Below are 12,575 nucleotides of genomic sequence, written 5' to 3'. Positions count from 1 at the left end.
ATTAGCCGGGCGTGGTGGCGGGCGCCTGTAGTCCCAGCTACTCGGAGAGGCTGAGGCAGGAGAATGGCGTGAACCCGGGAGGCGGAGCTTGCAGTGAGCCGAGACTGCGCCACTGCACTCCAGCCTGGGCGACAGAGCAGGACTCCGTCTCAAAAAAAAAAAAAAAAAAAAAAAGGAAGGAGAAACCCCACAAGATGATTGGTGCTTTGGATGTAATGAGTTCTCCATTCCTGGAAGTATCCAAGACCTGATTGGCTGGAGCTCCTGATTTGTAGTTCTGTCTCTGCACAGCCTGTGGCAGGGGCTGGGAGGGCTTCGTATCCAGCGTAGGTACAAGAAGGCTACGAGGAGGGCTGTGGAAAGGTGGATCCCCCAGAAGGTCTTTCAGGACTGTGGGACCCCCACTTCCAGCCCGGGTTTTTGTGATCTGGGGGTGGCTCTGCTTCCTCCCTCTCCTCCAGCCCTGGGGAATAGACTCCCCCTAAGAGGACTGGGTGGATGGTGCCCAAGATTAGCTGGGAAGGAGGGTTGTTTCAGTGTTCTCTTCTTAGGGTGTAGGAAGGACAGAGGGGACCTGTGGGGCTCTGGCGGAATGGCTTAGATGAGTATTCACAGATGACCTGGTGGCAGAATCAGCATCTTCGTCAGGGGCAACAGGGTGTAGGGGAAAGAAGAAGCACATGGGCTAAGCACCCCCGCAGTTGAGATCAGCCTCTTCCACTTATCAACTCTGACCTTGGACAAGTCACTCCTTCCTGAGCCTCAGTTTCTTCACCTGTAAAATAAGGGGTTTGCAACCTCACAAGGTGACTGTGAGAATGAAGAGAATGATGGCTGCACGAGCCCTTTCAGATCATCATGAATATGTGTGGGTGTTCAAGGGTGGTTATCATGGCTGGGCGCAGTGGCTCACGCCTGTAATCCCAGCACTTAGGGAGGCCAAGGCGGGCAGATCACCTGAGGTCAGGAGTTTGAGACCAGCCGGGCCAACATGGCGAAACCTTGTCTCTACTAAGAATACAAAAATTAGCCGGGTGTGGTGGCACGGGCCTGTAGTCCCAGCTACTCAGGAGGCCGAGGCAGGAGAATTGCTTGAACCCGGGAGGAGGGGTTTGCAGTGAGCCGAGATTGCACCACTGCACTCCAGCCTGGGCGACAGAGCGGGACTGTCTCAAGAAAAAGTGTGGTTATCATTTCATGGCTGGTCCATGTTTCCCACGGCTTCCAGCAAGCCCGATGCTGCGTTTAAACCTCGTCACTCAAGATGGATGTGTGGATTGGAGAAGGGAGGATGGGAGTCTTTGTGTCTTTCGCAGAAGGGGAGACAGTTTATTTTTCCCTTGCCTTGAAGCCTGTGCTCCACCTTCCCAGATGCTGCTCTGATGGGAGGGCTCAGGTTAGACAACAAAGAGAACTTGCACAAGATGCTCCTGCTATCTGACCAGGCCCTGGCTTCCAAAGACTGCCTGGATCCAGAGGCCAAGCAGACTTGCCAAGTCTCCTGCCTTCTCCAAACTGTGAACTCCAGGCTGCCCTCGCCCCATCCTCCAGAGTCTCTCGGGATACTAACGGGGTGTCCCTAGGGAGAGAGAATCATGGGTTGCAGATTCGGCTGTTTGTTCTTAGCTAGCTTGCAGAGTGGCGGAGAAATTAACTCATGAGGTGAGAGCTAAGCCTTGGGTCCCAGCAGCCCTGTCCTTCCCCATCAGCAGAGCTGGAAGCTGGGCAAAGGCCCTCCGGCCCCCTCGCCCTGGTGGAGGCGCTGAGCACCTACAGAGGTGGAATGAGGGCTGGAGGCACCCGGGTCCCAGAGGAGGGTCTCACTCATGAACGTCGCCCCGTTGGCTAAGCATTGGTCAGAGTAGGGTGGCCTTGAGGTTACTGGGCCGACTCCTGTATTTTAAGACATCATGTAAACACCTCAGCAAGGGAGCCCCGAACCTGACAAAGTGGAAAAGGAGCTGAAGATGTCGCCTCCATGAGGGACTCAGGATGGGCAAGTCCCCACTGTCTTTCACCCCAAGCTGGAGATGCATCGACCTAGCGCTTTAGCGAGCCCCAGATGCCCTGCATGAGCTGCGTGGACTGGCATGACATCCTCCCTGTCCATGTGGCATCTAAGATGGCAGAGTGGGGCACCCTAGTGGGCCTAGGTATGTAGACCCCTGCATGTAGACTGTCATGAATATGTGTGGGTGTTCAAGAGTGGTTATCATGGTCGGGCACGGTGGCTCACACCTGTAAGCCCAGCACTTTGGGAGGCCGAGGCAGGTGGATCACCTGAGGTCAGGTGGAGGGTGCTGGTGAGGCAGGCTGTGACTGGGCCCATGTCAGTGAGCAAGTACTGGGCAGTCGGGTGCATGCCAAGGTGCACAGGTTTGACGTAGAAGCATGAGTGAGCAGATGTGTGTGTCTGGGCGACTGAGTGTGTGCTGGGAACCTGGAGGAATCCTGCTGGTTCTAGAGGCCGGAGCTGTCTGAGTGCTAGGGTCATAGGGCTGGGACAAGGCCTCCTAGGGAGAGCCTGTCCCATGAAAGGTGGTGTCCCTGAGGAGGATATCAAGGGCATCTGGGCAAGGCTGGGTCTCCTGCCCGATATTGATGAGCCCGTTGATGAGTACTTGGTGTTGAAAATGCTTCCCTGTGGGGAGGCAGGGTGGTGGGTGGGGCTTCCACCACTCACTTCCAACAGATTGGAGTCTCTTCCCCTAGAAACAAGATGCTTCCCCCTGGGCATGCTTTCAGCCTGAGGCAGCTGCAGGGAGCGGGGAAGAACCCTTTCACACACAGAGAGGCACAGCACTCAGGCTGGAGTGCCCCTTGGGGAGAAGACGCTCTGGCAGCCTCCTCAGAGTGATGGCAGAGCTGAGGACAGGCGCTGGCCTTCCTCCCTTCCCACCCTCCAGTGTACCCTCCTCTCCTCCCGCTCGGCCTGTGTTCCCCTCGGCTGCCTCTCCAAGGAGATGTGGAGCTGACAGGACACCTTCCCTGGGTGCGTGAGCAGCGGAGATGCCACACAGGAGTTAGCTGGTTAACATAGCGCCGCGTGGGCACATGCCAGGGCTGTTCTCAGCCTTTCCAACTCCAGCTTTAGACTGGGGGTGACATGCTGCCCTCCGTATCTCTGCCCCCTTCCTTCCCAGGGAAGCCAATTAGCCAGATCTTCATTAGAAGCCAAAAATCACAATCCCACAGTCCTGGGTCTGCTACAACTCTGGCAGTGGGTGGAAGGAAATCGGGCTCCAGGGTAGATCAGAAGGAACTGACTCTGCTCACCCAGGGTCTGCAGTCTGCATGCCTGTTGCCTGTTGCCTGTTATTAGCTTCTGCTGCTTCTTCTTCTTTTTTTTTTAAAGCGAATGAGAGGACTGAAGCTCTGAGCGTCCCCTGACCTACTCAAGGTCACATAACTAGTCAGTGGATGCAGTGGTTTTTGGTAATATCACAGATTTGCCTGCTGTGTGTGAGAGAGGAGGGGCGGGGGGAAGAAGGGGGGTTGTATATCTGGAATTCTGGGCAAGGGGCTGATTTGCATATTTTGCAAGGACGAGGAGTCTTGTCTGAACGTGCAGTTGGGATGCCCTGTGGGAACCCTGATTTCTGTGTGGTGAGCATCCCCCTGGGCTGGAGGCATTACTGGGCCCTGGGCCCCAGCTTTTCTCCCTGTCAGCCGGGCCGCTGCGGTGTTTCTGCCTTGCTGCTGATCCTTCCTAAGGAGGTTGTTAGTCTGTGTCCTCCTGGGGCCCGTGGCCTAGAGAGGGGCTCCCCAGGCAGCTGCTTTCTGGGAAGTGGCATCGTGGAATGGAAAAATCCTTGTCCCTGAGGGCCAGGACCCCTGGGTTCCACTTTGGGCTCTGCCTTCAGCTCCTGCAGATTGGGTCAGGCTTGTTCTCTGGGCATTGGTTTCCTGCCTGGGAAAGGCATCTGGCTGGAGAGAGAGCACTGTGGTTTCCCAACACAGGACGGGTAAGGAGGGGGCCACCTCTTCCTGAGAGATGAGAGCTGAGGGGAGGCCCCACCTCACCACCAGGGTCTGAGAGCTGCTGTGCTGTGTGGCCTGGGGCCGTGGGGGAGGGACAGCTGCAAGCAGAAGGAAGCAAGGACTCCACAGCCACGCAGAGCCAGTGCAATGGGTGGAGGTGGCACCGAGGCCAAGCCTGGGATCTTTGAGTGTCCCCAGGACCCCACCCCACTCCTGATGTGGTTGGTGGGCCTCCTCACCCCACCCAATTCTGCCCTTCTGGGTGGAATGGCCCCTCTGCCATAAGGGAGGCCCCAGTCTGAGGGAGGAGGTGAGGGTCCTGCCCTGGGAGCGCCCAGGTCTGTGCAAGTGGACGCAGTCAGCCTGGGATGGGCAAGGAGGAAGAGCTGGGCTGGGGAAGCATCTGATGCCTGCCCCCCTCCCCAGGCGCCCACCCACAGGGAGCTTGACCCCCTCAAATCCGCCCTCCGCATGGAAAGCCCCAGCAGCTCCACCAGTAGCAGCCAGGGCCCAGGCCCCCAGCCTCACCGCTCCTGTCAGCGCCTTCCCCCAGCCTTGAAGAGGTCCTTTAATTAGATTCTGACTCGTTTACCAACTAAGTGGCCTTCAGTGGGTTTTAAATCTGCACAAATTGGTTTGTGTTTTTCTACCTGCACAAAGCTGTGACTGGCAGTGCCCTGCACCCTCCCCAGCCTCCCTTCGCATCACCTCTGCTCCCAGCTCCCTCCAGGGCTCCATCATCCCCCATCCCATTGGATGCCCAGCTTCTGTGGAGCTTGGAAAGGGGGTGGCGGGATTCCCTGGGCAGGGGGATGGAAGAGACCACAGGGTCATAGGCCACAGTCCTAGTCCCCCTTCTTACCCCCAGCCCTGGGGAAGGGAGTCCATGTGGTGACTCAGGTTACATCACTCAACCTCCCTGAGCCTCAGTTTCCCTTACTGTATGGTGAGGAGAATCGGCCTGCTCCAGACCCTTCTCCATAGTGGCTTTATAGATCAGGGCTGGGAGGTGGAGGAGGGGGCAACAGGTGTGTCACCTGCCAAGAACCACCTGACACCTCTTGCCTTGTCCATCTCCCCCCGCCCCCATCCACTACAGTGCCCAGGGAGTGGGCAGGGCCCACGCTGGGGGGATGGCCTCGATTCCCCCGGCCTCGACCCTCTTCTTTGTCCTCCTTGTCACCCTTGGCGGAGAGGGGAGCTGGCATTCCTTGAAGACAACTTGCCTGGCCTTGCCCCATGTCCCTAGTGCCCTGCCCCAGTCACCAGGGGTCTTTATTTTCTAGCCATCTCCTCCATGCCTTCAACTCAGCTCCTTCTCCTCCCAGGCCCTGTCTCAGGCCTTCTGTCCAGTGGGCTGCCTTCCCCCTTCCTCTCTCTCTTCCCTCCTAGTCCAGGCAGACTCTCCTGAAGTGGAGCCTGACATTCAGGGGGTGCGGTTGGGCTGGCAGGGAGTGGGGATCACCGTGGGGAGGTGCAGAGTTTCTGGCCCTCCCTCTGTGCCAGGAGCTAGGCAGGAGCCCCCTGTCTCCAATCCTCAGTCCAGCTGCCTCCTTCCCCCCATCGCCCTTGCCCCATCACACGCTCCCATCTCCGAGGCTCTAGTTGGAGTGATAGGGAGACTCAACAGGGCGCTGGGTATTAGCAATTTGGGGGGATATTACACAGGAATGTTTACAGAAAGGCAATTGCCCGGAAAATGACTTTGGTTGCTGTGGTATGGGGCGGAAAAGATGGCTTTAGAAAACAGACGCAGATGGGCTTCTGCTCCAAGGACCCACAGCCAGCCAGCAGAGACTGAGGAGTATAGGCACACGAGGAAGGCAGAGCCAGGGGCACCCAGGGACAGGGAGGCCGATTCCTTCACTAGCAGGGGAAGCAAAGGATCCCGTCTCCTGATTCGGGTTCCCAGAGCCTCTGCCTAGCTTGAGACATATCTGGTCCCGGTTGACCTTTGTCCTCTGGCCTCCAACCTCCAAGCACACAGTGTGCTTCCCGACTGCAGCAGGCACCCAGCAGGATGGAGTCATCAGGCACAATCGAAGGTGGCAGTGCCTGGGGGCTCCTCCTGGCTGACTTGGGCTCCTGTAGCATTGGCTGCAGAGGAGGGACTGGGGGAGCCTCATGCTGCGTGTTTGTGTGTGTGCATGGGTGTGGCCTAAGGCAGGTCCTCCACCCTTCCAACTGTCCCTATGCTCCCCTCCTGCTGCCCTGCCTAGCCCCATGTCCTGTGGGCTTGTGAGTTGGTGTCTTCACCCTGAGCGCCTCCTGCCCTCCCTTCCCGCCAGGGCTATACCCCAGCTCCTACCCCTGCCCAAGCAATGGGTGGGGGCAGACATGTTACAGCCTCTCAGGTCCCCAAGGGAGGGGATTTGTCCAGCCTCCTTATCTCCACAGAGCGGGTTACAGGGACCTGATTTCCAGATCTTGAGTTTGGGGCTGGGGAGGACTCACGTCAGGGGCCCCAGAGAGTCCTCCCTTTCCTGAGCTGGTGGCTTCGCTCTTCCTCTGCTTTGTCCCTTTGCCTCTCTCCTTCCTTCTCCCTCCCTCTCCTCTCCTCTCCCCATTCTCCTCCTCTGCAGATGACATCATGTGTGAATGTTGCCCAGGGGCAGCCAGAGGTCAGAGTAGAGGGTTACATCTGGGGTAAAGATGCCAGTTGGGGACCGGCTTGGTGGCTTATGAGATGGTGTCACTAAGATGTTGGGATCTTAATTCTCATAATGAGTTACAGTGATCTCATGTAAAAGAATGTGGCGGAGGATAAATATAAAGGAGGCTGATAAATAAACGTAGAATTTGGAATTGTTCGAACAAATGACAACGTCACTCTTCCCAAGCACCTGTGCCGTCCTCCTAGCCGGCCACTGGGGGGCGCCCGCCACTTCCCGGCCATCCCAGCCTCAGGCCACTTTCACCTTCCGCGTTTCCCAGGCGGGGCAGGCTGAGCTGAGGGTGGCAGAACCCGCCTTCCTCACCCTGCCCGTCCCCTCGTTCGGATAATGGATTTGGCCAGTTCTCGGCATCTTCCCTGTGGCTTGAATCTCGGACTCAAAAAATATAGTCAGCCTTGCACACTGAGGTTCCTTGGAGAAAAGAGAAGCCCTGAGCCCCTCCCTTATGTCTCTGGTTTCCCCAACCCCATCCCTGGGTTGGGGGGAACCTTCAGGCCCAACGCCCCTACCCCCAGGGTATCCTAGCTTTGCTTCCCTTCCCCCAGAGTTCCCTGCCTCCGTCTCTCTCTATCGCAATCCCCCTATCCCTCTCCCAGGAGAACCCAGCCATGCTTAAGACCCCAGCCCGGGTCTCTCACGCCCTCCCTGCCTGGAACAGGACGCATTGATCTGTGCAGGGCTAGCGGGTGCCTGGATCCGCTTGCTAGATTGGAATCGATCCCTGTGTCTTCTCCCTGGGCTGCTCAGGTCTCAGGAGGGTCAGGGCCACTCCGAGGACTTGCTGATGGCTGGAACAGGCGTTGGGGTAACAGGGAGATCAGGCTGCTACAAGCCCATCGCTGCTCAGGAATGTCTTTCATTGAAAACAACCTACTTTCGCCCTGCGCGGTGGCTCACGCTTGTAATCCCAACACTTTGGGAGGCCGAGGCGGGCGGATCACCTGAGGTCAGGCGTTGGAGACCAGCCTGGCCAACATGGTGAAACCCCGTCTCTATTAAAAAAAAAATACAAAAATTAGCTGGCCATGGTGGTGGGCTCCTGTAATCCCAGCTACTCGGAAGGCTGAAGCAGGAGAATCACTTGAACCCGGCTGGCAGAGGTTGCAGTGAGCCGAGATCGCACCACTGCACTCCAGCCTGGGCCATAGAGTGAAACTCTATCTCAAAAAAAAAAAAAAAAAAAAAAAAAGAAAGAAAAGAAAAAGAAACAAAGAAAACAACCTACTTTCTCTGCCATTGTCTTGCCAGCGTCTCACTTAGTGCCCAAAGCAGAGTTTCGACGTTAACATCCCCATTTTACAAATTAGGTTATTAGGCTCAGAGAGGGAAGAGATTTGTTGACTGAATGAGTAACTAAATTAATGAGGCTGGGTGTGGTGGCTCATGCCTGTAATCCTAGTACTTTGGGAGGCTGAGGTGGGTGGATCACTTGAGCTCAGGAGGTGGAGACCAGCCTGGGCAACATGGCAAAACCCCATCTCTACAAAACAAAACAGACCCCCAAAATAAGCTGGGCATGGTGGCACATGGCTGTGGTCCTAGCTACTCAAGAGACTGAGGCTGGAGGATAACTTGAGCCCAGGTTGAGGCTGCACTGAGCCATAATCGCGCCACTGCACTCCAGCCTGGGCAACAGAGTGAGACCTTGTCTCAAAAATAAATAAATGGCTAGCCTGGGGTCTCTCAGAAAAGTTGCTAAGACACTGGGTGTCTCTGGCCTGGGTTTTTCTCTCCCAATGTTCTGATTTCAAGTGCCTGGCCTGCTGAAAGAGTTAAAATCATGCCCGAGTCTTCAGAGCCCCCCAGGAGGCTGGTCACTGGCTTCCCTCTCCTAAGGACAGGATGCTCCCCCACCCTCAACCAGAAGCCCAGGTTCATCCTCCCAGCTCAGCTGGGGCCCTGCAGAAAGAAGTTAAATCTGTACAAAGTAGGAAGCCAGGACAGCTAGGCTACCCAGGCGTTCCCTTCTCCCTGAGACTCAGCTTATTTTTCATTATATAAAAGCCAAGGATCTCAAAGGTTCTTAAACAGATTCTAAAGCTTTTCACATCAAAGCTCCTCCTTGCCACCGCCCCTCAGAGAGAGCAGATCATCTCTCCTGCCCCCTCCCTTCTCTCTGCCACCCCTTAGTATCTAGCTTCTGCCTGCCTCACCCCAATGGCCCCAATGCCAGAGCACCTGAGGGCTGAGCAGCGGCCTGGAGGAGGCAGTGAGGGGTAGTCCCTGCTCCCCTGTCTGTGCAGGCTGCTCAGCAGCCCCTCCCCACTGCCAACTGTGAGATGTGTGGGACTGCAGTCATAAAGTGCAGCTGTGAGCTCCATGCCCTACCCTCTGCCTGCTCCAGCAGCTGGGAGCTGGGACCTCTCCCTGCCATAATCTGCCTGGGAGAACTGGGTGACCTGGGAACCCTCCCACTCCACAGTCACCACCCATCTCAGGCTGGTACACTGTTTGCTCCACCCCAGACACACTGAGATACCCCAGGAGGTAGGGAAGGAGGTGCTGGCATGAGGAGGGGGTAAGAGAGGGGATGAGGAGCTCTTTTGGCTCTGGGAAGGAAGCAGCTGGGAGATGATAATTGGAGACCTGTCCCAATGTTGTCCTGAGCCCTAGGAGGGCAGAGGAGCCTGGATCTCTGGCATAAGGGGCAGGGGTCCTTCTGGCTCAGGCAGGACTAGGCCTGAACTGTGGAGCTGGATTCCAGCAGCAAGGCCATGGCAGAATCCACAAGGCCTGGGCAAAGGAAAGTCTCTTGGCCTCAGAGGGTCCGCTCCTTCTCGCTTGCATCCAATGGGCTGCAGACCTCTGGCTAGTGGTGAGGGTGAGTGGAGGAGGAGGAAGGTCAGGGGTTACGGGAGGCAACCCTCTGACTTTGGTTGGAGCTATTTCTCCAGCGCCCAGGGCACCCCCAGCCTTCTCCTGGAGGCATTATTCAGGCCACTCTCCTTTAGCCACACTCTGGCCACAGTGGGTTGCCACAAGTACCTCAAAGGCAGGGACTGGGCCCTCGGGAAGATGGCCCCAGTGCTCCCAGTCTCACTCAGTCAGGGGCTATTTCACGAATTGCCATCATATCAGGAAACCTTTTGTACTGTACTAATGCAATATACATTTTTGTTAGCTCACTTTGAACTTTAAATTTGCTTAAAAGGAAACTTTATTTCACTACCATCCCTAGGAACTATATCCATGAAATCACTGGTTTGACCTTCTAGTTGGGGCTTTTTCTAATCCTTATGAAAATAAAGGTATTAAAAAAATAAAAAGAGCTGGGTGTGGTGGCTCACACTTGTTTTTTCTTTTTTCTTTTCTTTTTTTTTTTTTTTTTTTTTTTTTTTTTTTTGAGACAGAGTCTCACACTGTCTCCCAGGCTGGAGTGCAGTGGCGTGATCTCTGCTCACGGCAACTTCTGCCTCCCGGGTTCAAGCATTTCTCCTGCCTCAGCCTCCCGAGTAGCTGAGATTACAGGCGCCTGCTATCACACCCAGCTAATTTTTTGTATTTTTAGTAGAGATGGGGTTTCACTATGTTGGTCAGGCTGGTCTCGAACTCCTGACCTCTTGATCCACCTGCCTCAGCCTCCCAAAATGCTGGGATTACAGGCATGAGTCACCGTGCCTGGTCTGCGGCTCACACTTTTAATCTCAGCACTTTGGGAGGCCAAAGTGGGAGAATCACTTGAGCCTAGGAGATTGAGACCAGCCTGGGCAACATAGCAAGACCCCATCTCTAAAAAAAGGAAGAAATTCACTGGGTGTGGTGGCAGGCACCTGTAGTTCCAGCTACTTGGGAGGCCGAAGTGGGAGGATCTCTTGAGCCCAGGAGCTTGAGGCTGCAGTGAGCTATGATCACACCATTGCACTCCAAGCTGAGTGCCAGAGCAAGACCCTGTCCCCCCAAAAAAAAGAAAAAAGAAGGAAGGAAGAGAAGACATAAAATAATGTTCTTCCCAAAGTCGTGTCTCATGTACTTGGACCTTATTTTGGGGAGCACAACAGAGGATGGTGACCATGGTGAGAGGGACCACCCAAGACCCAGGGCCATGGTTGGGGATAGCAGCAGGTCAGTGAGGAAGTCCACACATGCCAGGTGGTGCTGTCAATGTTCACTGAAGAAACAGGCATCGTGGAGAGTGTGGTGGCACAAACGTAATAAATATTGAGATCAAATCAGGCCTCTACCATTCAGTGTTGCTTTAGGCTTGTCAGTGGACTTCTCTGAGTCTCGGTAGCTGCTTCTGTAAAATAGGGACCATGATAACACCCACCTGATGGGGTGTAGGGGAGGAAGCATGCAGCCATGAGGCAGGTGGTCACGCCCTGGTGAGCTGCAGCTCTCATGCTCATGGGAGCCCTTCTTCCCTTGGTTCGGTGGGAGGTGCTGGGTCCTCGCAGGCTCTGTGCCCCTAATGGACACAACCCAACCATAGCCCAGGGAGGGGTGTGTGTGTGTGTGTGGGGGGGGGGGGGCAGGTGGCTTTTCTTGAAACCTGGCTGAATCTCCTCTTTCCTCTGTGGCTGGGCAGGGGATGGCAGACCTGGAAGCTGTCCATAGACCTCCTGACAGTGGGTGCTTGGCGGGAGGAGGCTTGTGGCAAACCTGGCTGGTTTCCAGCATTTCCAGCCGCATCCCCTGTTGCCCTGGGCTGCCCTTGGAGGAGCCCTGTGAGTCAGGCCACACGGGGACGGGAGTGCATGTGTCTGCTGCAGCGCCTGATGCCCCAGTCCTATGCCACACTTGGAGGGCTGCTTTGGGGCTGGTGGATTGTGGGGCTGGGGTGTGCAGGAGAGGCTGTGCTTGTCTCCCTATGGACTGACTTCTGAGGGGCACAAATCTATGTTTTATGCCCAGGAATATGGCTGAGGTAGGCTCCCAGCAACTTCTTCCACCCCCAGGGGCATGGGTGACCTCTGGAACCCCTGGCCACTGGACATTGAGGCTGGAGAGTGTGGGTCAGCAGGGCTGGGCCTGGGGCTGGTGGGCATTTGGGAAGGGGATTCAGAGTTCCACGTGGGACCTCAACCCCCGGCCTTCTCTTTCTTTCGCTTCTGTGCTGTCCTTTGTCCCCTGTGCGTCTCTTGTGGGTCTTGAGCTTGTGTGTGTGTCGGCAGGAGAGACTGAAGAAGGGAGGGGAGAGGTGCGGGGAAAGCCCTTGGGAAGGACTTCAGCTGTTCTGTCTGCTTTCTTTCCCTTTAAGTTTGTTCCAAATCCATCTCTCACTGTCCTCTCTGTGCCCAGCCTCTCCTGTCTGTCTATCTGTCTGTCTCTGGGGAGGGAAGGGAAAAGGGGTCCCACTGCCCCAGACCCTGGGCTTCCATCTCCATGGGAAACCTGAGAGCGATTTTTGCCCTCATTCTCCCCGTGTATTCCCGCCCTGGCCCTTTTCCAAGCCAGCCCCCAGCCTTGAGGATAAGTATGTCCTGGGCATATGCTAGTCTGAGGGAGGAGGCAGGGCTCCCCCCCACCCAACCTCAAAGGAAGACTACGAGCTCCTTTTCACGTCTTTTAGGGCGCATCTAAAAAGCACCCCTCCTTCCCTTACCTGCTGGCACCAGCTTTAGGAGGGGAGGGGGTTGTGTGGCTGGAGAGGGCCTCAGGATACCTTCTACCCCTTTCATCCAAACCCCCTCCCCTTGGCCTGAAAGGGCGGCACCCCCACGGTCATTATCGCTCCAAAACCACGGAGGAACAGGAAGTATCCAGCCCTTGTTCCTCACCCCTCCCTGGGGGCCGTAGGCGCGCTTTCCACGCCATCCACCCACCTCCCCCTTCAGTCCCTAGTGGGGTGCTGGGCAGCCCCTGCCTCGCCCCGGGCGCCTCTCCACTCTCCTTAGGCCCAGGCCCCGCCCCTTCCCGCAGGGACCCCCGGTGGGGGGTGGGCAGCCCCAGGCCGGGCGCGCAGTGACCCTGCCGTGCCCC

At 56.3% G+C, this 12,575-nt stretch overlaps 1 protein-coding gene across 12 annotated transcripts in view; it reads left to right on the top strand.

Moving 5' to 3' along the window:
• The window catches only part of SRCIN1 (SRC kinase signaling inhibitor 1), a 76,402-nt gene that overhangs the window by 14,788 nt on the left and 49,039 nt on the right, over nt 1–12,575 (top strand). The window lies entirely within an intron of this gene.

Source organism: Symphalangus syndactylus, chromosome 20 (assembly GCF_028878055.3).
Source record: "Symphalangus syndactylus isolate Jambi chromosome 20, NHGRI_mSymSyn1-v2.1_pri, whole genome shotgun sequence".
Classification (NCBI taxonomy): domain Eukaryota; kingdom Metazoa; phylum Chordata; class Mammalia; order Primates; family Hylobatidae; genus Symphalangus; species Symphalangus syndactylus.
This window is presented reverse-complemented; position numbering and strand designations above follow the sequence as displayed.